The sequence below is a fragment of the Microcebus murinus genome, chromosome 9 (assembly GCF_040939455.1).
Source record: "Microcebus murinus isolate Inina chromosome 9, M.murinus_Inina_mat1.0, whole genome shotgun sequence".
Taxonomy (NCBI): Eukaryota; Metazoa; Chordata; class Mammalia; order Primates; family Cheirogaleidae; genus Microcebus; species Microcebus murinus.
Window position 1 is genome coordinate 10418614 of NC_134112.1, and position 23831 is coordinate 10442444.

The 23831-nt window shown below is 49.9% G+C and overlaps 3 protein-coding genes across 10 annotated transcripts in view; all 3 read left to right on the forward strand.

The window, feature by feature from the left end:
• The window catches only part of CAMK2B (calcium/calmodulin dependent protein kinase II beta), a 104343-nt gene that overhangs the window by 17856 nt on the left and 62656 nt on the right, over positions 1–23831 (forward strand). The window lies entirely within an intron of this gene.
• MYL7 (myosin light chain 7) overlaps positions 17880–23831 on the forward strand; it is a 149899-nt gene continuing 143947 nt past the window's right edge. Inside the window, exon 1 of the mRNA XM_012741550.3 lies at positions 17880–17889. The gene's annotated coding sequence lies outside the window, so the exon portion shown is untranslated. The remainder of the gene's footprint in view (positions 17890–23831) is intronic.
• POLD2 (DNA polymerase delta 2, accessory subunit) overlaps positions 17886–23831 on the forward strand; it is a 177380-nt gene continuing 171434 nt past the window's right edge. The window contains exon 1 of the mRNA XM_076006278.1: positions 17886–17889. The gene's annotated coding sequence lies outside the window, so the exon portion shown is untranslated. The remainder of the gene's footprint in view (positions 17890–23831) is intronic.

Below are 23831 nucleotides of genomic sequence, written 5' to 3' on the forward strand. Positions count from 1 at the left end.
GCAGGGCAGAACCAGTGGCATGGCCCCTCCCCTTGTCCCCTCTTCTGGTGGTGGTGGGGTGTGGAAAGGCCTCCTGGTTTCCCACACCGCTGTGCCTGGGGCCTGGTGCCAGGGAGGTGGGGGCCTGGGTGAGGGATGGCACAGGTTGGACCCAGAGCCGAGCTGGGTGCTTGCAGGACAGGACAGCCCCTCAAGGTGCCAGAGCTGGGAGACGCCCAAGTGGGGCCGCCTGTGCCCGGGTCCAGGGGCAAAGGCAGGGCCAGGACAGCCCCTTCCAGCTGTCCAAGGAGACAGGCCCTTGCAGCTGCCCATTGCTTTTAGTTCATGGTTTGCTGCCTGAAATTGTTACGGATTTTTTTCTCCTCTGACATTTTTTGTGTTTGTTACTAGAGGTTAAGGTTTGATTTGCTACTTGATACTAAAGGAGCCTTTTTATTTTTATTTTATTTATTTATTTATTTTTTTGAGACAGTCTCTATTTGTTGCCCAGGCTAGAGTGAGTGCTGTGGCGTCAGCCTAGCTCACAGCAACCTCAATCTCCTAGGCTCAAGCGATCCTCCTGCCTCAGCCTCTCGAGTAGCTGGGACTATAGGCATGCGCCACCATACCCGGCTAATTTTTTGTATGTATATTTTTAGTTGGTCAATTAGTTTCTTTCGATTTTTTTTTTTTTTTTTAGTAGAGACAGGGTCTCGCTCAGGCTGGTTTCGAACTCCTGACCTTGAGCAATCCACCTGCCTCGGCCTCCCAGAGTGCTAGTATTACAGGCGTGAGCCACCACGCCCGGCCTAAAGGAGACTTCTTAAAAACCAGATGTTAAAGACAGCATTACAAGTACCATTTTATTTCATTATTTCTTAGTAATTTCTTAGAGATACGGCAATGCATACCCTTCCAGGACATTTTTTTATTGTGGTAAAATATACATTAATAAAATTTACCATCGTAACCCTTTTCCCGTGTACTGCTCAGTGGCATTGAGTGCCTTCACACTGTTATGCAACCAGCACCACCATCCAGCTCCAGAGGTTTTCATTTTCCCAAACTGAAACTACTAAACACTAAATCCTCATCTGCCCCAGCCCCTGGCGACCACCATTCTGCTTTCTGTCCCTATGAATTTGACAACTCTGTGTTCCTCATACAAGTGCAGTCGTGCAGGATTTGCACTAATGTGCCTGGCTTATTTCACTTAGCCTGGTGTCCTCAAGATCCATCCATGGGTGGCGTGTGACCTCCTCTCTTTCCTCTTTAAGGCTGCATAATATTCCATTGTGTGCAGATAGCACCTTTTGTTTCTTCACAGACGAATGAGTGGGTTGCTTCTACTTCTAGGCTGTTGTGAATGTGGGTGCACAAAGGACGTTTTAAAGGACATGATAACGTGGTCCCCTCCCCTAGCCACTGGGCTGCGTGGCCTGGGGCTGCCATGGAGCTCTCTGGGTTTCATCCTCCCCACCTCTAAACCAGGAGGGTTGGGTCAAAAGATTCTCTGGGTTCCCTTCTGGCTCCACGTGTTTCTATGGAAACCCCGTTTCTTTCCTCTGAGATCCGGCCCACAGCTCACCTGTCAGATGTGCAGGTGTGTCACAGGCTGGTCACATGGACAGGCCCAGCTTCCACGGTCCTTTAGCATTCCTCGAGAGCAAAGCTTAAGACGGAAGAAACCTGATGGACCTGAAATGAGAAACAAAAACACCAACGCTTTCATTGATAAACACGTTGTAGGAAAAAAAAACACCAAGTGGACACAAAACATGTCCTAAGTTCTGACACCCCTCTGGTTGCCACCACTGTGCGCGTGGTCTGTGCTCCTGCGGGTGCCTGGCTCGGCGGGGCACCCGTGTCCCTCTGCAGCCACCAGACCGGAAAGTCTCCTCCAGCTTGTCCTCTGCGAGCCGAGCCGGCACAACCTTGGCGGTCGTTCTGTTCAGCAGCGATTTGAGACCCTCTGTGATCTGATTCAGTTCCAGTCCCTGTGCGGTGACTTCGCTGCTGTCCCTTCCCAGGCAGAGCACCTGCCAGCCGGGCCAGGAGGGGAGTGGCGGGGCTTTGAACAGCTGCCTTTGAAGGTAGCTCCATGGGGCTGCTCGCAGAAGGGCTTTTGTGGGGCCACTGCTGCGGTGGCTTCTGAATCCAGTCACTGTCAGGCCGGGCTCTTCCTAATCGGCTGGCGTCACACGCTTTCGGATCCATTCACGGCCCCGCTAAGGGAGCGACGGCACAGCCTGCTTTCCGGAGGGTCGGGCATGTCCTTTTCTGGGGTGGGGAGACTGAGGCTGCTGCGGGGCAGAGCCCAGATGCGCTGCCACCCGAGGCCCACACTCCTCCTGGGACACAGACCTCCCGTGTGTGCTGCCCTGCGCGTGGGGGCGTGGCGGGCTGGGGCTGAGCCGAGGTCCAGGGCAGGCCCTGCGTGTGCAGTGGGGAGACGGGACACAGGGTGGTCCTCAACCCTGCTGCTGCTGGCGGGCGCTCAGGTTCTGGGGCCATCCCAAGAGCACAGTGGCCTCATGCTGCCATCTGTGTTCCTTCTCCTGCCAGCCCAGGAGCAGACAGCCTCAGCTCCAGGTGGGCAGGGACCCCAGGGCCTGGCCCCAGGTGGCCGCCCGAGCCGCCTGCTCTGAGGAGAGCCCAGCCTCTCTGTAGTGAGACCCCTCCTCTCTTGGGCCTGGTCTGGTGCCTGCCCACTCCTCTGGGACAGCGCCCAGCACAGAGGCGGCACTCTGTGGAATCTGTGTTTGTGGGGGCAGCCTGCTGGGTGAGGCAGCCAGGGCCAGGCAGGGCTCCAGGCTGAGGACTCAAACCCCTGAGCGGGGCTGAGCCAACCCAGGCCGGCTGCCAGAAGCCTAGGTCCCCTGGTGCCTTTGCCGGACCCCTTGTGCCCATCAGGCCTGGCAGGCAGTGGAGGGCAGGCTGGCCATGCACAGATGCCCTGCCTGTCCCTGATCTCTTGTGGGGAGCGTCCAGGGGCTGGCGTGCCATTGTGCATGCGAGGCCTGCTGCTGGGCAGAGCACCTTCTCTGTGCCTCTCGAGGCTAGTCTTGGGGCCAGCGGTCACCTGCATTCCCTGAGCAGGACTGGGCCTGGCCCTGGGGACACAGGTGGGCTCTGGGGTCCTGTATCCCCCTTTTTCTGCACTCTGCCTCCTGCCTTCCTTCTCCCAGGGTGGACATGTGAGGATACCTTGTCCGGCCCCTGCAGACCCAGCTCAGAGGGCAGCAAAGGGGTCCTTGCTCGTGGGTGCTGAGGTAAGATGCCCGAGGAAGTAGGGGATGCAGAGGCGTGCTGGCAGTCCCCAGGGGGCAGGGACCCAGGACCAGGGCCCCGTGCCAGGCACTGCTGCCAACAGTCGCAGTGGAGACCCTGTCTCTCCTGCCCCAGCCACCTGGGCCTCCCTGTCTGGCATCCTGGCTTCCTCTGCCCTGGCACCTCACTGATCCTGGGACACAACTTGCCCTGGAATTTCCTGGGCGAAGGTTGGGATGGCAGCTGCCCCCACCCCATCTGCATGTCTGAACTCCGGGGGCAAAGAGGAGAAGCCAGGCTCTGTCCTGGAAGTGTCTACATTCGTGTTGAGGGGACATGCAAGAACACACCTGCCCTCTCCCGCCCAAGCACGCTCTCATGGTATTTGGGCTGTACGGAGCCAAGGGCTGGTTTCCCTCATATATAAAGAGCTTGTATAGGTCAATAAAAATAGCCAAAACCCCAGTTGAAATATGGGTGACTGATAGAAGCAGCAACTCACAGAAAATGAAATGAAAGTTGTTGGCCTGTGACAACAAGAACACAATTTAAACAAGAGTCACCTGCCTTTGTCCCTCAGACTTCCCCACAGACCTCTTTCAGGTGGCCCAAGGCTAATGAGTCCCCCTCAGTGACTGTGGCTGAGCCCTTCTTATACGGCCAGAACGAAGGCCCTGGAACACAGGCACCTCGGACTCTTCCCAGGAAGCGGGTGGGCCCTGGCGCGCCTGAGGGCCTCTGCGTGTGGGCAGGAGAGGAATGCCAGGGATGCCCCGAGCCTGGGCGGGCTGCTCCGAGTGCCAGGGGCCGGACGGTGCCGGAACACGGAGGCCCCAGGACGGGCCTCCTAACACCCTCCTCCTAACACCCTCCTCCCTCTGCTCACACCCTCCTCCCTCTGCTCACACCCTCCTCCTAACACCCTCCTCCCTCTGCTCACACCCTCCTCCCTCTGCTCACACCCTCCTCCTGCTGCTCACACCCTCCTCCTAACACCCTCCTCCCTCTGCTCACACCCTCCTAACACCCTCCTCCCTCTGCTCACACCCTCCTCCTGCTGCTCACACCCTCCTCCTGCTGCTCACACCCTCCTCCCTCTGCTCACACCCTCCTCCTGCTGCTCACACCCTCCTCCCTCTGCTCACACCCTCCTCCTGCTGCTCACACCCTCCTCCTAACACCCTCCTCCTTCTGCTCACACCCTCCTAACACCCTCCTCCCTCTGCTCACACCCTCCTCCCTCTGCTCACACCCTCCTCCTGCTGCTCACACCCTCCTCCTAACACCCTCCTCCCTCTGCTCACACCCTCCTCCCTCTGCTCACACCCTCCTCCTAACACCCTCCTCCCTCTGCTCACACCCTCCTCCCTCTGCTCACACCCTCCTCCTGCTGCTCACACCCTCCTCCTAACACCCTCCTCCCTCTGCTCACACCCTCCTAACACCCTCCTCCCTCTGCTCACACCCTCCTAACACCTTCCTCCCTCTGCTCACACCCTCCTCCTGCTGCTCACACCCTCCTCTCCCTGCTCATACCTTCCTTCTCCTGCTCACACCCTCCTCTCCCTGCTCACACCCTCCTAACACCTTCCTCCCTCTGCTCACACCCTCCTCCCTCTGCTCACACCCTCCTCCCTCTGCTCACACCCTCCTCCCTCTGCTCACACCCTCCTCCCTCTGCTCACACCCTCCTAACACCTTCCTCCCTCTGCTCACACCCTCCTCCCTCTGCTCACACCCTCCTAACACCTTCCTCCCTCTGCTCACACCCTCCTCCCTCTGCTCACACCCTCCTAACACCTTCCTCCCTCTGCTCACACCCTCCTAACACCTTCCTCCCTCTGCTCACACCCTCCTCTCCCTGCTCACACCCTCCTCCCTCTGCTCACACCCTCCTAACACCTTCCTCCCTCTGCTCACACCCTCCTCCCTCTTCTCACACCCTCCTCTCCCTGCTCACACCCTCCTAACACCTTCCTCCCTCTGCTCACACCCTCCTCCCTCTGCTCACACCCTCCTAACACCTTCCTCCCTCTGCTCACACCCTCCTCTCCCTGCTCACACCCTCCTAACACCTTCCTCCCTCTGCTCACACCCTCCTCCCTCTGCTCACACCCTCCTAACACCTTCCTCCCTCTGCTCACACCCTCCTCTCCCTGCTCACACCCTCCTAACACCTTCCTCCCTCTGCTTACACCCTCCTCCCTCTGCTCACACCCTCCTCTCCCTGCTCATACCTTCCTTCTCCTGCTCACACCCTCCTCCCCTGCTTACACCCTTCTCACAACCTTCTCCTGATGTTTACACCCTTCTTTTCCTGCTCACACCCTCATCCTTCTCACACTGTACTCCCCTGCTTATACTTCCTCCCCTCGCTCACACCTTCCTTCTCCTGTCCACACCCTCCTCCTCACACCTTCCTCCTGCTGCTCACACCCTCCTTCCCTTGCTCACACCCTCCTTCCCTGCTTACACTCTTCTCACAACCTTCTCCTGATGCTGATGTTTACACCCTTCTTTCCTGCTCACACCCTCATCCTTCTCACACTGTACTCCCCTGCTTATACTTCCTCCCCTCTCTCACACCTTCCTTCTCCTGTTCACACCCTCCTCCTCACACCTTCCTCCTGCTGCTCACACCCTCCTCCTGCTGTGCCCAAGTTGAGTGATAATTTCTGGCAACCTTGTCCATTGCCTGTAGAAATCTCCATACTCTTTAAGACCAGGTCTGGGGCAGAGGGACAGGCTGGACCCCACCCCTGAACTTGGAGGCCAGGCCTGCCCTGCAGGCCACACCCTTGCCTGCTGGGAGGAGGACGGGCACGGTGGGCTCCAGGATGTTGCTGGGGTGGTCTTGCCCGCTCATCTTCATCTCTTGCTCATTCTGGTCTTTGCTTAATGCAGACTCGCCACTGGGTCCTCTGCATGCTGCTGGGAGGGGCATGGCCCTTCCTTCCCTTCTTTGTTGCTGAAGATTTCTGGAGAATTTGGTTTTCCAGAAATCTCTCCCCTAAGAGAGGGGTGAGAGAAAGAGACACAGACACAGAACACAGAGGGGGACAGGGAGAGGGAGGACAGAGAGCGTGAGTGAGCAACATGCAGAAGTTCTGGAATGCTGAGTTCCCGTGGAGGCTGCACAGGACAGGCTGGATTTGGGGGGTCCCAGCCCAGCCCACCATGATTTGCAGAGCCCTCAGCTGGGCTGGCTGTCTCCCAGGGGCCTTCTCCTCAGGAAGGCGCCCACAGTCTTCTCTCTTGTCCCCATGGAGGGTGTGGCCAAGCAGCTCCTGGGCCGCCTCCGGCCTGCCAGGCTCTCCTCCCTCCCTGCCCTTCCCACTGCCCCACAGGGGCACCCATTAGGATGTTGGAGCGTGCAAGAGGGGCCACATCGTCCCTGGGTAGTCTCCTCTCTAGGTGTGCCCTGGCAAGTGTTAACAGCTGGAGGTGGGGACCCCGACTGGTAGCAAAGAGGCCCACCATGGCCAACATCAAGCCACCAACATGACGTTAGCTGGCTGTAAGAGTCCAGCAAACGTGACAGTCGCTTCTCCAGCTGGTGGGAGCTGTCTCCAGCACCCCACTGCCTCTGCTGCAGCCCAGCCCAGAGTGACCAGGCGAAGGAGGGAGACAGGAAGGCGCCTAAGGCCACTTGTGCCCTGGGGCGGGCCCTGCTGCCAAGCCCCAGCCGCCCTCTCTCCATTCTTGGGGCTGTGCTTGGCTCAGGGCTGGGATTCATTATTCTCTTGCTCCCACTTCCCCCACCTCACAGGAGTACTCGGCCCATCTCCCCAAAAGACCGGTTTTGAGCTTACAAAGGGCACGTGTTTGCAGCCCGTGTGGCGGGTGGTCTGTTTCAGTCCTGCCCCCACACCCATGGCGCCATGGTCTCAGTGGTGGGGCGTTTGGTTGCCATCCCTGCCTGCGAGATGGGAGAGTGACCCCATCCTTCCTGGGGGGCCCGAGCGCCCAGGGAGGGGACTCTTGCACACCAAGAGTTACAAGAGAGGACTCTTGTAATACCTGGCCTGGATGGGTGTCACAGTCAGTGGGGACAGTCCAGGGAAAGATGTTAGAGGCCCTAATTTCCATTTCCTAGTGTTGTCAGGGTCTCTTGTCACAATGAAGTTTTGAAATTTCACTATATGTCAAATATATTGGTATTTTCCTTATGGTGTATTTGCCTTTCTATATTTGTTTTGTTTTATTTTTTTAAATTCTTCTCTATCCTGGTGTCATAAAGATACCTTTTTTCCTCTTTATAATTAAAATAATTAATGGGCTTCATTTTTGGAGCAGTTTTACATTTACAGAAAAATTGGACCGGAAGTATAGAGTTCTCGTATGCCCTTTCTCCACCTGCACTCCACCCCCCAGGTTCCCGTATTGTTAGCATCTTTCATTAGCAGGGTGCATTTGTTACAGTGATGGACCAATATTGATATATCATTATTAACTAAAGTGCATAGTTTACATTGGGGCTCACCCTTGCTGTTGTGCATTGTATGGGTTTGGACAAATGTATAATGATATGTATCCAACATGGTAGTATCATACAGAGTGTCATCACTGTCCTGAAAATACTCTGAAAATACTCTGAAAATGCCTCTTCATTTTTCCCTCTTTCCAACCTCTAACCCCTGACCCCTGATCTTTTTACTGTCTTCATTGTTTTTCCTCTTCCAGAATGTCATATAGTTAGAATCATACAGTTATGTAGCCTCTTCAGACTGGCTTCTTTCACTTAGCAATACCCACTTAAGGTTTTTCCGTGTCTTTTCATGGCTTGGTAGGTCATGTCTTTTTAGCTGAATAATATTCCGTGGTCTGGATGTACCAGAGTTTGTTTATTCATTCATTTGCTTAAGGACACCTTGGTTGCTTCCAAGTTTTCACAATTATAAATAAAGGAACTATAAACATCTGCATGCAGTTTTTGTGTGGATATAAGTTTTCATCTTATTTGGATAAATACCAAGGAGTGTGATTGTTGCAATATGTGTATGGTAAAGGTATGTTTAGTTTTGTAAGAAAACACCAAACTATCTTCCAAAGTGGCTGTACCATTTTACATCCCTAGCAGCAGTGAGAGTTCCTGTTGCTCCACATCCTCACCATCGTCTGGTGTTGTCAGGGTTCTGGATTTTGGCCATTCTAATAGGTGTTTAGTAGTGTCTCCTTGTATTAATTTGCAATTCCCTAATGACTTAGGATGTTGAACATCTTTTCATATGCTTATGTGCCATCTGTATATCTTCTTTGGTAAGGTGTCTGTGATCTTTTGCCCATTTTTAAATTGGGTTGTTTCTATATTGTTTAGTTTTAAGAAAATCAGTCCTTTATCAGATATACGTTTTGCAAATATTTTCTCCCAGTCCATGGTGGCTTGCCTTTTCATTCTCTTAAGTGTCTTTCACAGAACATAACTTTTAAATTTTAATTAAGTCCAGCTTATCAATTTTTTCTTTCACGGATCATGCTTTTGGTATTGTATCTAAGAAATCATCACTAAACAAAACTCAAAGTCATCTAGATTTTCTCTTATGTTATTTTTTAGTTCTAAATTTTTGCATTTTACATTTAGGTCTGTGATCAATTTTGAGTTAGTTTTTATGAAACGTGTAAGATCTGTGTCTAGATTCATTTTTTTACATTTGGATGTCCATTTATTCTAGCACCATTGTTGTAAAGACTATCCTTTATCTGTCTGGTCTGTAAAGACTTTGCTCTTCTCCTTCAATATTGTGATGGCTATTGGTTTGCGTATCTTTTTTGCCTCCCTCTATAAATTTTAGAATAAGTTTGTTGATATATAAAAATAACTTCCTAAGTGAGTGCTGTGGCATCAGCCTAGCTCACAGCAACCTTAAACTCCTGGGCTCAAACGATCCTGCTGCCTCAGCCTCTCAAGTAGCAGAGACTACAGGCACGTGCCACCATGCCCGGCTAATTTTTTCTGTATGTATTAGTTAGCCAATTAATTTCTTTCTGTTTATAGTAGAGACGGGGTCTCGCTCTTGCTCAGGTTGATTTCGAACTCCTGACCTCGAGCAATCTGCCCGCCTCTGCCTCCCAGAGTGCTAGGATTATAGGCGCGAGCCATCGCACCCGGCCCTTCCTGGGGTTTTATTGTGATTACATTGAATGTGTATATCAAGTTGGGAAAAACTGACGTCTTGGCAATATTTGAGTCTTCCTATCCATGAACATGGAATATCCATTATTTAATTCTTCTTTGATATTTTTCATCGGAATTTTGTAGTTTTTCTCATATAGATCTCATACATATTTTGCTGGATTTATACCTGAGTATTTCACTTTTGGGGATAAAATGTAAATGGTATTGTGTTTTTAACTTCAAATTGAATTGTTCATTGCTGATATATAAGAAAGCAACGACCTGGTATCCTGCAACCTTGCTACAATCACTTATTAGTTCCAGGAGTTTTTTGTTGTTGTTGTAGATTCTTTGAGATTTTGTACATAGACATGTCATTTGTAAGCAGTTTCATTTCTTCCTTCTCAATAAGTATACCTTTGATTTCCTTTGCTTGTATTATTGCATTAGCTAGGACTTGCAGTAAGATGTTGAATAGCAGTAGTGAAAGGGGACATGGAGACATCCTTGTTTTGTTCCTGACTTAGTAGGACAGTAACTAGTTTCTCCCTGTTAACTGTGATGTAAACTTCAGGCCCTTTGTAGATTTTTTTTTTTTTATCAAGTTGAGGATGTTCCACTCTATTCCTAGTTTTCTGAGAATATTTATTATGAGTGAATGTTGGATTGTGTCAGATGCTTTTTCTACATCTATTGATATGATCATGTGATTCTTCTTCTTCAGCCTGTTGATGTGTTGGATAATAGTAATTAATTTTTGAATGTTGAATCAGACTTGCAAACCTGGGATAAATCCCACTGGGTCGTGGTATATAATTCGTTTTGTACATTGTTGGATTTAATTTGGTAACCTTTTGTGAAGGATTTTTGCATCTGTGTTCATGAGAGATATTGGTCTGTAGATTTCCTTTTTTAAAATAATGTCTTTGTCCAGTTTTAGTATTAGGGTGATGCTGGCCTCATAGAATGAGTTAGGAAGTATTCACTTTGCTTCTATTTTCTGGAAGAGATTTTATGGAATTGGCATGATTTCTTCCTTAAATGTTTGGTAGAATTCGTGAATGAACCCATCTGGACTTGGTGCTTTCTGTTTGGAAAGGTTATTAATTATCCATTCAATTTCTTTTAGAGATATAGGCCTATTCAGATAGTCTACATATCCTTTTGTGAGTTTAGTGGATTGTGTCTTTCAAGAAATTGGTCCATATAACCTAGATTATAAAATTTGTGGCCATGGAGTTTTTCATAGTATTCCTTTATGAACCTTTTAATGTCCATGGGATCAGTAGTGATGGCACCACTTTCATTTCCGATATTAGCAATTTACCTCTTTTCTCTTTTTTTCTTAGTTAACCTGGTTAGCAGTTTATCAATTTTATTCATATTTTTGAAGAACCAGCCTGTGGCTTTGTTGATTTCCTGTATCAATTTCTGTTTGCAATTTCATTGATTGCTGCTCTAGTTTTTTTATTAAGACAGAGTCTCACGCTGTTGCGTGGGCTAGAGTGCCATGGCGTCAGCCTAGCTCACAGCAACCTCAAACTCCTAGGCTCAAGCGATCCTTCTGCCTCAGCCTCCTGAGGAGCTGGGACTATAGGCACGCGCCACCATGCCCGGCTAATTTTTTCTACATATTTTTAGTTGGCCAATTAATTTCTTTTTATTTTTAGTAGAGACGGGGTCTCACTCTTGCTCAGGCTGGTTTTGAACTCCTGACCTTGAGTGATCCACCTGCCTCGGCCTCCCAGAGTGCTAGGATTATAGACGTGAGCCACTGCGCCCGGCCGCTGCTCTAGTTTTTATATTATTTCTTTACTTATGCTTACTTTGGATTTAATTTACGCTTCTTTTTTCTAGTTTCTTAAGGTGGAAGCTTAGATTATTGATTTTAGATTTTTCTTCTTTTCTAATATATGCCTTTGATGCTATAAATTTTCCTCTAAGAACTACTTCCATAAATTTTGACAGGTTGTCTTTTCATTTTCATTTATTTCAAAGTATTTTTAAATTTCCTTTGATTTTTTTTCTTTTATTCATGTGTCATTTAGAAGTGTGGTGTATTTTGGTGTATCTGTGTATTTTGGACTTCTCCAGCTATCTTTCTGATACTGATTTCTAATTTACTTTCATTGTGAGAGCATACTTTGTATGATTGCTGTTATTTTAAATTGGCCAAGGTGTGATTATGGCCCAGAATGTGGTCTATCATGGTGAATGTTCGATGTGAGCTTGAGGAAAATGTGTGTTCTGCTGTTGTTGGATGAAGTAGTCTAAAGACGTCTATTAGATCCAGTTGACTGATGGTGCTGTTGAGTTCAACCATGTCCTCACTGATTTTCTGCCTGCTTGATCTGCCTGTTTCTAATGGAGGGCATTGAGGTCTCCAGCTATGACAGTGGACTCGTGTGTTTCTCTTTTGCACCTCCATCAGCTTTCACCTCACGTGTTTTGACACTCTGTTGTTAGATGTGTATAGGTTTAGGATTATTATGTCTTCTTGGGAAATTTGCTATGAACTCTATTTTCTCTGAAATTAATATAGCTAGTCCAGCTTTATTTTAATTAGTGTTAGCATGGTATGTCTTTCTGCCATTTTTAAAAAGTAAATATCCACTTACTTTTTAAAAATTGTGATAAAATATACATACTATTTTTACCATTAAAAATAATCATAGCTAACATTCATTGTGTTCTACTATATACCAAACTATGCATTGTTTTTTGACTTGTATAAAATCTCCAAGAGGTACTGTTATCATCTCCATTTACAGATGAGTAGTTTCCTTAGGATCACACAACTAGTAAATGACGGAATCCAGAAATGGGCAAAGAATTATCAATCGTAAGCTATTGACCCTGTGAGCTATTATTTTCTCTAATGTATTTAGATCACTTATTTATATTTTGATTTGGCTAATCAAAATTATTTTTACTTTTTGAATTGTGTAATATATACATAACAATTTTTTTTTTTTACTATTTTAACCATTTTTTTTTTTTAACAGGGTCTCTTTCTATCTCCCAGGCTGGAGTTCAGTGGTACAGTCATAGCTCACTGCAACCTCACACTCCTGGGCCCAAGGGATCCTTTTGCCTAGGGTTCCTGAGTAGCTAGGACTACAGGCACATGCCACCACACTCAGCTAATTTTTAAAATTTTTTGGTAGAGACAGGATCTCACTACATTGCTCAGTCTGGTCTTGAACTCCTGGCCTCAAGTGACCCTCTTACCTTAGCCTCCCAAAGTGCTGGGATTACAGTTGTGAGCCACCGTGCCTGGCCCCATTTTAACCACTTTTACATGTACAATTCAGTGATAGTAAGTACATTGACACTGCTGTGCTACCATCACCACCATCCAGGTCCAGAATTTTTTCATCTTCCCCCACTGAAGCTCTGTACCCGTTAAATACTAACTCCCCATTCTCTTCTCCCTCCATCCCCTGGTAACCTCTATTCTACTTTCTCTCTATGAATTTGCCTATTCTAGGTATTAATACCTGGTACAAGGGGAATCATATATAGTATTTGTGTCCTTTGTGACTGGTTTATTTCACTTAGCATAATATCTTTAAAATTCATTTATGTTGTAGCATATATCAGAATTCTCTAACTTTTCAAGGCCAAATATTATTTATTATATGGGCCAGATACGGTGGCTCATGCCTATAATCCTAGCACTTTGGGAATCCAGGGCAGGAGGATCCCTTGAGCCCAGGAGTTTGAGGTTGCTGTGAGCTATGGTGATGTACTGTACTCCAGCCTGGGGGACAGAGCAAGACCCTATCTCAAAAAAATATATTTATTGTAGGGATATATATAGTACTTTGTATATCGATTCTTCTGACAATGGACACTTGGGTTGCATCTACTTTTTGGCTATTGTGAATAATTCTGCTATGAATTTCATATACAAGTATCTATTTGATTGCCTGCTTTCAGTTCTTTTGGCTCCACCTAGGAGTGGAATTACTGGATCATATGGTAATTCTATGTTTAACTTTTTGAGGAACTGCCAAACTGTTTTTCACAGTGGCTGCAACATTTACATTCCCACCAGCAATGCACAAGGGTTCCAAGTTCTCTACATCCTCACCAACACTTGTTATTTTCAGGCTTTTTGAATTGAAAAAAATATATATAATAGTCCTCCTGATGGGTCTCAAATGGTATCTCATTATGGTTTTGGTTTTATTTCCCTCATGGCTAGTGATGTTGAGCATCTTTTCATGTGTTTATTGTCCATTTCAAGAAATGTTTATTCAAGTTCTTTGCTCACTTTTTGAATTGGCTTATTTGTTTTTTGTTGTTGACTTTTAGGAGTTCTATATTTATCCCTTATCAGATATACGAATTGCAAATATTTTCTCCCATTCTGTGGGTTGTCTTTTCACTCTCTTGATAGTGTCCTTTGATGTGTAAAAGTTTTCTGTTTTGGTAGATTCCAGATTTTTTTTTCTTTTGCTGCCTGCACCTTTTGTGTCATATCCAAGAAATCATTGCCAAAGCCAATGTTATGAATATTTCCACCTAAGTGTTTTATAATTTTAGCTCTTAAATGTAGGTCTTTGATTCATTTCGAGTTAATTTTTGTATATGGTATAAGGGGCCAACTTCACTCTTTTGCATATGAATATCCATTTTTCTCAGCGCCACTTGTTGAACACTGTCCTTTCCCCATTGGATGGTCTTGGCACCCTTGCTGAAAATCAGTGGATCATATATGGGAGGATTTATTTCTGGGCTCTCTATTTTATTCCATTGGTCTGTATGTCTGTCCTTATGCCAGTACAACACTCTTATGATTACTATATTTTTATAGTACATTTTGAAATCAGGAAATGTGAGTCTTCCAAACTTTGTTCTTTTTCAAGATTATTTTGGCTATTTGGTGTCCCTTGAGATGCCATGTGAATTTTAGGATAGGTTTTTCTATTCCTGAAAAAAAAGGCCATTGGGATTTTGATAGGGATTGCTCTGAATCTGTAGATTGCTTTAAATAGTATCCATGCCTTTACTCTTAATCTATTTGTGTCTTCATATTTAAAATGGGTTTCTTGTAGATAACACATAATTGGGTCTTGTCGTCTTATCCATTTTTATCCAAAAAGTCTCTGTCTTTTTCTTTTTCATTCTTTTTTTTTTCTTTTTGCATTTTAGTTTTAGAAGTTTCTGTTGATGGTTCTTTAAGATCATTTGTTCTTTCTTCAGCTGTGTCCAGTCTGTTGATGAGATCATCAAAAGCGTTCTTCATTTTGGTCACAGTGTGTTTTATTTCTAGCATTTCCTTTTAATTCTTTCCTAGAATTTCCATCCTTCTGCTGACATTACCCATCTGTTCTATGTTGTCCACTTTTCACATTAGAGCCCTCGGCTTGTTAATCACAGTTGTTTTGAATTCCCAGTCTGATAGTTCCAGAATCTCTCTTAGTCTGGTTCTGGTGCTTGCTCTGTGTCTTTAGACCGTGTTTTTTGTCTTGTGTATGCCTTGTAGTTTTTTGTTGCAAGCTGGGCATGATGTGCTGGGTGAAAGGAGTGTGGTACGTAGGCCTGTGGGGATGGAGTGGCAGGGTGCTGGGGGAGGAAGCATTCTGTAGCCCTGTTACTAGGTCTCAGCATCCCGGTGAGCCTGTGCCCCTGGCTGTGACCTTCACACATGCTCCTCAGCCTTTCCCTTCTGTGCCCTCATGTGGGATAGGATGGGCGGAGGAGGCTGGAGGTTTCCCTCCCACCAGGTTTCTGTTAAAACCCCAGCAGGTTGGGCTTTAGCAACACAGTTTCTCTTGCAAGCAGTTCTTCTTTGTTAAGAAGAACAGAATGTTCTGGCATATTTCAAAACAATTACTTTTCTCTTCCCCCTGCTTGAAGCACTGGGGGGTTTTCCTGCCGTCTTCACTGTGAGAACCTGGTAGGGCCCCTGGAGGTAGAACTCACAGAGGTGTGGGTGCACCCACTAAGGCTGGGCGTCCTGGGGTTCCTAATTCTTATACTTGTCCACACTGAGCATCAGTTACCGTTCGGGTGTCCCTACCCCAGCATGGTTCCGTGGAGGTTTCTGTTCTGATAAGTCATGACTCTCCACACTTGATCTCAGCCAACAGGCTAAGAAGCGATGGTAAGTTGTGATTTTCTGTATCTGCCTGTCTTTCCAATTTTGGGGACAGCAGTTTGCCTGTGACCTCAATTCTCCGATGGAGCTGAGAAGAGTTGTTGATTTTCCGTTTGTTCAGCTTTTTGTCTGTGAGGACAGGAGTGACAACTTCCAAGCTTCCCACATGCTGAACCATGCTAACCAAAATGAGTGAGGCAAGAGTCTCGATTCATCAAGGTTTATTGAATCAAAGGTTGAGGGCACACCGGGGAAAACATGAGTCTGTGGCTGGTGTTTTCCAAAGAGTTTCTCAGGAGGCTTAGCATTTGTACATTTCCTTAAGGAGGGGAGGCATGCAGGAGGAGGGGGGCAGGCAGTGAGGAGAATGGTTACATTTCTGTGAGACTTTAGTTAGTGCCCAGTAAATATACATTTTACATAAGATAAGGTGAATGTTTGAAGCAAAAAGGGACTAGAGGAAGAATCAATGTTGTAGACAAGATAGATGGAGGAATGATTGACCTCATTTTGTCTTTGTTTTGTACCTGGGAAGGTAAGCTTATAATTGACATTATCAGTGTGGGAAAATAGACTTTAGTTTTAGGAGCTAGACTTAGAGTGTAACCTAAACTTATAATTGACGTGTCCTTGTTTTACAGGCGGATATATATTTTGAAAGATTTCAAGGCCAGTGAAGAATGTACTTAGGCATGATTTGGGGGGGCAGTTTTCAGAGATGTCTGAGGCCTCTTAAGGCCTTCCCGTGGGGTCTGACCCAGGTTGGGAGGCAGCGGTTATTTAATACTGGGGAAAACAGTGGTGGGGTCGGTGACTCAGCTTCCAGGCTTTGCTTTCCCTCTGGCATAGGAGTTTGGGAGTCCAGAGACATTTTATTTTCCTTTACAACCAGGAAATGTTTTAAGCTTTGCTTTTTACATTTAGGTTTTTTGTTTTTTTTAATATACCCAGAAGTTATTTTTTTGGAGTGGCTTGAGTTAGGCAGCTGTTGTTCACACGCATCGACTCTGCATGGTATGTAGCATTAAACCCCTTGTACAGACTGTCACCAAGTTGCAAGTCCAGAATTCACCCCAGGTCCTCCTGATTCAAAGCCCTCCATCCTTTTGCTCTCCTTGGCTTCTCTGAGTCCAGAATTGTGGGCTCTGATCGTCTTTCCTTGACTTCCCACGTCCCAGGTGGGACTCAAAGTATAGCACCTGCTGGGACAGATACCCTGTCAGTGCCGCTGATCCCATCTGTGCCGACTCCACTGCTCTCTGGGACCCAGCTGACCCTGCGTTGGGAGGTGTGGGTGCACTGCTGTGGTGTCCTGGGGGGCCTTTGGGGTCCCAGGGAGGCCAGCACCCCCGTATACTTGCCACACGAGCATACACCATCCTGTATATGGCTGAGCCATGGCTGGGGTGCCCAGGAGGTGAAAGTGCTGGACTGGGCACACTTTGGCGAGATGAGGAGCAGAGGGCCCAGGGTTAGGACTTGCACAAGTCAGGAGAGACAAAGCAGTGCTGAGAGACATGGATCTTTCTAGACCAAGGGTAAACAGCCCATGATGCCGGCCCACGGTCCCCTTCTAGTACTCAGAGCAGACATTGCTAATCAATCATGGGGTTCTCAATCACAGGATGTGGGGTGGGGGAGCCCTGGTGCTCCCTTGGGCCTTCAGCAGGCCTTGGCCAGTGCCTTCTGCACACCTGTCCTGGTCTGGTTGCTGGGACAGAGCAGGGAGCCAGTGCCTGGAGGCCAGTGATCTGTATCCGTAGCCCTTTTGCTGCCCGTTTGTGCCACCTCTCAGGCCATCCAGCACATTAGCAGCATCGCAGGATGCCTGTGTCCTCATCCTCAGCCTCTTGCCTTGCCCCTCCTGTCTCTCCTGTGAGCAGACAGAGGCCTCCGATGTGGGCCCTTGGGGTTGGGGGGGCTTGGTGGGTGCAGGAAGGATCTAGAAAAAGAGACAGAGACTGGGGTTCCAGTTCAGAGAGGGGCCAGCCAGGCATTCAGGACTGGGCAGGGAGAAGGAGGAGCGGCTCTCCTGGGGGTGTGAGGACCCCTTGGGGACCTGTTAGGCCCCATCCAACCTGGGACTGGTGCCCACCACTTGGCTCCCCTCGGCTCTGCTGCCTCGAGGCCTCTAGCATGACCCAGAGGGTGTCAGCTGTCAGGTCCCAGCTGTGGGTCTGGGCGCTGTGAGCTGTGAGGCCTGTGAGGTTGAAATCAAACACAGTGTCACAGAAATGGGTCAAAGTCATGCTATTCTCACACACTGTATAGGATTGTTAACGTGGGAGAGAAAAACCCATGCAAACTCCGTCTGGCTGTGTAGAAGCGATTATGGCGACCACATGAATCTGTGTGGAAATGTGGAGGGGTCCCCTGGGGGGCCATCCACACGTGAACCTCATTGGGGTACATGGGGCATTTTGTCTTGAGCTTGTTTGTGTACGTCCTGCTCACAGCGTTGTCAAAAACGTAAAGAAGACATCGTCTCTGAATGCACTTTCTCGGTTCGTCACATGATGAGGGGCACGGGGCACCGAGAGGAGGGTGCAGAGACCAGCGACGGCAGGCATGGGGGGTTGGGGATGAGCAGCACGAGCGAGTGGCTTCCAGCCCACGTGGCTGGCAGGGCTGCGTGTGCCATGAAGGGCTGCGTGTGCCATGAAGGGCTCCGGTGGAGGTGCCCGGCCACCAGGGGGCTGGGGTGGTGGGCAGCCAGACCACTCTGGTGAGCTGGGCAGGGAGGAGAGGGTGCCCCGCCCAGATTTCCAGGTCTCAGATTCACCCACAAGGACTCCAGGGCAGCGGCTGCTGTTCTGGGGTGGAGCCATCCAGTGTGGGTTTGAGCCGGCGGATCAGGTGGCTGGACGGGGTGTTTCCGTCCAGCCCTCGCTGTGTGCTTCTTTGTTAACATGTTCCTTCCACCAGAAGCATCTATTGTGGGCCTCAGTGGGTCTCACAGGGTTTCAGAAGGGGGCACTGTCGAGTCCTAAATATAGAAGTCCCCTCTCCCCCCACTCCTGGCTCTCTAGAGCCTTTTCTGAGTAAAGATTTCTGTGGTCAAATAGATAAGGGATTTCTTCTGACTTAGGCCACAGGAGGGGGAAATAGATTAGGGAAAGGCTGCATCTCATACTCCCTTCTTGGAGATTCACAGTACAGATTATTATATTAAAGGCTCTGAAAAGGCTCTGCAACAAGAAAGGAAGGAGGGAAACACTGTTCAGCCTACCAGTTCCCAAACTTCTTTGCCCACAGAACCCCTTTTGTAACTAACATCTGTACATATCCTGTGAAGCTAATATTTAAGGAATGTAATTTGGGAAATGTTTGCCTACTACACACAGTGGCAGATTCCACAAGGCAGCATTGGGGGGTCATCATGCCTTATTGGCTGAATATTGTGCCCCCAAATTCATATATGTCGAAGCCCTAACCCCTAGTGCCTCAGAATATACTTTGTTTGGAAATAGGGTGATTACAGATGTAATTAGTCAAGTTAGGATGAAGTCATGCTGGGGCAATGGCTGATGTCCTTATAGAAAGGGGAAACTTGGACACAGGCACACACAGGTGAGAACACCATGTGATCGCGAAGGCAGAGATTGGGCTGATGCATCTTCAAGCCAGGGCACACCAAGGATTGCAGGCACCGCCAGAATTGAGGAGAGAGCCTGGGACACAGTCTCCCTGCCAGCCCAGCCCTCAGAAGGAACCAACCCCACTGACACCCTCATCTCCAACTTCTGGCCTCCAGAACTGTAAGAAAATAAATGTCTGTTGTTTAAGCTGCTAAGTCTGTGCTACTTTGTTACGGCAGCCCGAGCAGACTAATAAAGCTTGGACAGGTTAAGACTTTAGCTTCTCGCTGGGTTCAGAAGCCGCCACTGGGAGGCCCATGGCCAGAGCAGGAGAGAACTTTGGGGAGCCTTTCTGGGGCTGTGTGGGCCGCCCAGATTCCAAAGAAAGATCTCAAGGAGGCCAGGATGGAGCATCAGGCAGTTGGGAGAATGGCTTTCCATTGCTGGCGACGTCAACTGTAGCATCACCCAGTGATTGCACCTTTGGAAATGAACTCTACTGAAGCATATGAGCCACTCATGGCTGGCCATATGTGACAAGGGAAGTCGGAACCCCCCAAATGCCTGCTAGTTGAGGAAGTGCCCAGCTCTCTTTGGTGTGTCAACTTGAGGAATGTTCTCTGCTATCAAGTTGAGTATATGATCTTGGTCAAAATGTGGGAATCATGTGTGAAGTGATGCTAAATGTAAAAGGCGAAATAGGAGCTCAGTGCTGGGAAAGCACCTGATCGGACGCTGGCGGGGCCACGGGAGTCTGGGTGCTCGCAAGTAGAATGTCAGGTTGCCCAGCGCTCTGGAAGGGCCACCTCAGGCCCAGTGTTTGGAACCCAGGACATCTGGCCCTGGGCTGGAGCGGACAGACACAGCCCCGGGAGCTCAGCGTGCCTGCGCCAGAGGGCTGTCCTGCCAGCAGGTGCCGCCTGCCCACCTCCCTGTGGGACTCGGCTCCAGCCTGGGAACTCCAGCTCCTGCCCAGTGCAGTGAGCGCCTGCCCGAGACTCACACACAGCCCAAACGCTGTCCTCCCCTGCTCCAACCCAGGGCGGGTGGATGGGGAGGGGTAAGTACCACACTAGCCAGCCGGCCAGCGACCTCGAGGCCCAGCAGTCTGCAGCTGGCAGACCCCGCAGGCAGGCGAGGGCTGGCTAATGGCGTGGGGAAGTATGGAGGGGGGAAGCACAAAGTAGAGGGGACAGGCTCCTGTCTGTGAGGAAGCACCGTCCCTCGTCCCTCGGTGCAGAGCTGCGCGCCTGCGCAGGTGAAAACAGCAGGTGTTCACGGTGCTGACGGAGCTGACTCCAGCGTATTCTTTAAACTGCCTTGTTTACTCCATTGCAAACATTGTACACATGATAATATTAATAATACAAACACATTATTCATCTCCTGTGAACATGGATTATGTGTTTCTATAACTGCAAGCAGGAAAATACACAAAAGAAAAAACCCCACAGCAATCTCAGCACTCTTGTTTTGTAGAAGTTACTGTTTCCAACAAAGTGCTTAGGTCAAGATTAAAGCATAAAAGAACATTTCCTCATTCACTCCTAAGCACTCATTTTATTCAAAGGTAGGAAAGTTTTTTTTTTTTTAAGCTAACACACAAATAAATAGCAACTTGATTTAGTTTAAAAAAACCCAAACCCAACACCACAGGTCCTCTATGCAGCTGGTGGCCCTATGCCTGCTAGGCTGTCGCCAGCCCTGGCCCAGGCCGTCCCCACTGGGGCCCCTGTGGGGCCGGGAGCCCGGGAGAGTGGGCCTGGACGACTGAGGCTGGTTTCAGAATAGCTGCTTATTAATTTACAGCAGGAAATAAAGCCATCGGCCTCGAGTGCTGCCTTGTCGGCTCAGCCGCTTGCAGAATGACCTGCAGGGTTGGCAGTGCTGTGCTTGTCACCGGGAGACGGCGCCTGGCCTGAGCGGGCAGCCTCACACAGAAAACCCAAATGGGAAAATCCGATTTACAGAACAGGTCAACAAGGGCTGGATCGATGGCTTTTACTCAAGGCTCCTGGGCTTCTTTCAGCTCTAAAATTTAAGACCCCCTTGGAATTGCCTGTGGCCTGTCTGTAGACCAGAGGGGTCCCAGGCCTGTCCTTTGGCTGTCACTATTTCTGGGAACCTGAGGGGCCGTTTCTAGCCCATCCCAGATTGTCAAGTTGGGAGAGTGCACGCGCGCAAGAGAGAGAAAGAGAGAGAGAGAGAGAGAGAGTGTGTGTGTGTGTGTGAGTGTGTGTGTGTGAAGTGGCGGGGTGGAAGTCTGGTGCAGGTACAGTTGGTGCAAATTGTTAGCCTCCCTGCTTGGCAGTCAGCCCCTGTGAGCCCAGTGAGGGCCAGGGTGGTGGCAGGAGAGCCCCGCATGGGCCCCAGGCTCCGCAGGAAACGGGAGGGTGTGGACATGGGCTGAGGAGCCCGAGGAACAGGGCAGAGAATCTGCTGCCTCCAAAGTTTCCACCGAGGAGCCGGAATCCCAGCGTGGAGTGGGCCATGTGGGCGCAGCCCCTGGCTTCAGCTTGCCTGAGCACTGCTCCACAGGGACCCTGCAGCCGTCCTGGGTCCCAAACACAAGCCCGGGGTCCGGTTCCCCGTGCACACCGTCCTGGGGGCAGAGTCGCTCTGTCTGGGGGCCTGGCACTGCTAAGTGGCTTCTGCATGTGTCGCCTCATTTCTTGCACGTGTGGTCTAGGAAGTAGGGGGACAATCATTGTCCCCACAAACTGAGGGAAGTCACTGGTTTCCTTGCTGACGCAGCTGGGGATGGCGCCTGAGCAGGCTCTGCCGTGGCCACACGGGCAGGTGGAGGGTCTAACCTGCCTTTCTGGTGTCATCACTGAGGGTTGTAACTGGTGCCCAGAGAGCTGGCAGTCATGGTACCACCCCCGCAGTCTTCACCAGTGAAGGGGGGGCTTGAGCGGGTCCCTGAGGGCCTTTTCTGCAGCCCACTGTGGGCACAGGGTGAGACCAGAACCTTCCAGTCTCCCTCTGCCTTCCACCAACTCCAGCCCAGCCAAGGCCACGCTGCTCCAGGATGCCTCTCCTGGCCAGCTCCCTGGGGAGAGGCGTGGGGTGGGACCAGACAGCAGGGGCAGCCTGGGCTGCTGGGGAGGGCCGTGGTGCACCCAGCACGGCCTAGCCAAGAGCAGGGCGGCCACAAAGCCACCTGCAGCAGGGAGCACTGTAGGGATTGGTGGCAGCCACAGAAAGTCAACAGGTGGCAGGTCCAGGTGGTGACTGCAGGAAGGGGCCGGTGCAAGTGGCTAGAGCCAGAGCCTGCGCCTGTGGAAGACCTGACCCCAGACTCTGCCCCTGAGGCGCAACAGAGCTAGGGGCAGAGGCTGGGGCATTCAGTCTGTAGTGGTGCAAGAGCCATAGACTGGACACGGGGATAAGATAGAGGGAGATGAAGGGTCCTGCAGACTCTGACACTTCCCACCGTGTCTGCCCCGGGAAGCCCCCACCAGGCTGTCGCCTGCAAAGATCGGGCACTGCCCTGGCTTGCAGGGTGTGTGGGAGCACTGGGCGCCCTCCTCCCAGGGGGCCCTGGCAATGAAGCCAGTTCCGCTAAGCTCTGTGCAGTTCCAGGGCTCCCTTCCTGCCCAGAATTAATTCTTCCCTTTCTCTCTCAGGACCGTTTAAGGGTACTGTTGATCCCCCTGTAAATGAGACAGTGTTCTGAGCCTTCCATAAGGCAAGGACTCAAAGAGTATTTTCTTATTTTAATTAGCTTTATTTGATTTTAAAAGCCCCATAATATGCTTGGTGCCTGGGGGCCTCATGATGTGAACAAGTTATTCAAATCACTTTCAGCTGAGTTCAGAAGCAGGCGTGCCACTCCAGGCGTTGTGCGGCGACCTTGATGCTCAGAACATCGACCTGGGGCTCTATAGCATCCCCTCTTCCGGGCCTTCTGCCTGCCCGTTGCCCACACCCCCTCTGCCCTGCAAACTCCCCGGGGGCAGTCGTGTATGGGGGGGCACACCTGCAACACAGTCCGAGGAGGTTCTTCGAGAAGCTCAGAGGATGCTGCCACTACCTGCCCGCCCGTCTATGCTTCTGGACAGGCAGAGGGGGCTTGCAGCCCGTCCATGGGTGGGGAAGCAGCCGAGCCCCAGCCCTGTTTACTAGGGTGCGCTCCCGCTCTGACTGGGGCCTTGTGGCCTCAGCCTGGGAGAGGCCCATCCATCCAAAGGCCCTGAAAGCCTTGGCGGTCCCCTCCTGCTGGGCCACTCTGGGGTTCCCTTCTGCTGCCTCATTCTCTAGAGAACTGGTCAGTCTCCCCCTCTGCCTGCCTTTTGGTGGCCGCATTCTTCCTGTCCTGCTGGGCTGGACAAGCGCTGAGGCCCAGCAACCCCACACCGCGGCTGTCCTGTGTTCCCTGTAAGCCAGTTCTTGCTCCTGTGACACTGGCCAGTCGCTGTGCCTGACACCAGGGTCCGGAATATAGGACACTGGCTTGCCCATAGAGAGCATGGAGGGGGCAGAAACAGGTAAATAAGTCTAATAGAGTGGACCTGAGACACATGCAAGGTATAATATTCAGAGCAGAGTGAGCTGTCTTCCTGCGGCAGCTGGGAAGGGGAGGAGCTGTTGCAATTGGGTTTTGAAGAATGCATAGGAGTTTGCCCGTGGCAGCAGGGACAGGCTTGCAACACAGACCGAGGATGTTTGCTGGTGTTGTCTCAATGATTATAAATTCTGGTGGGCAGGCCCTGAGTCCCTAGGGAGGGTGGTGGTAGTACTGACCTCTCTGCTCTTGGAGATGTCTGAGATGTTGGGG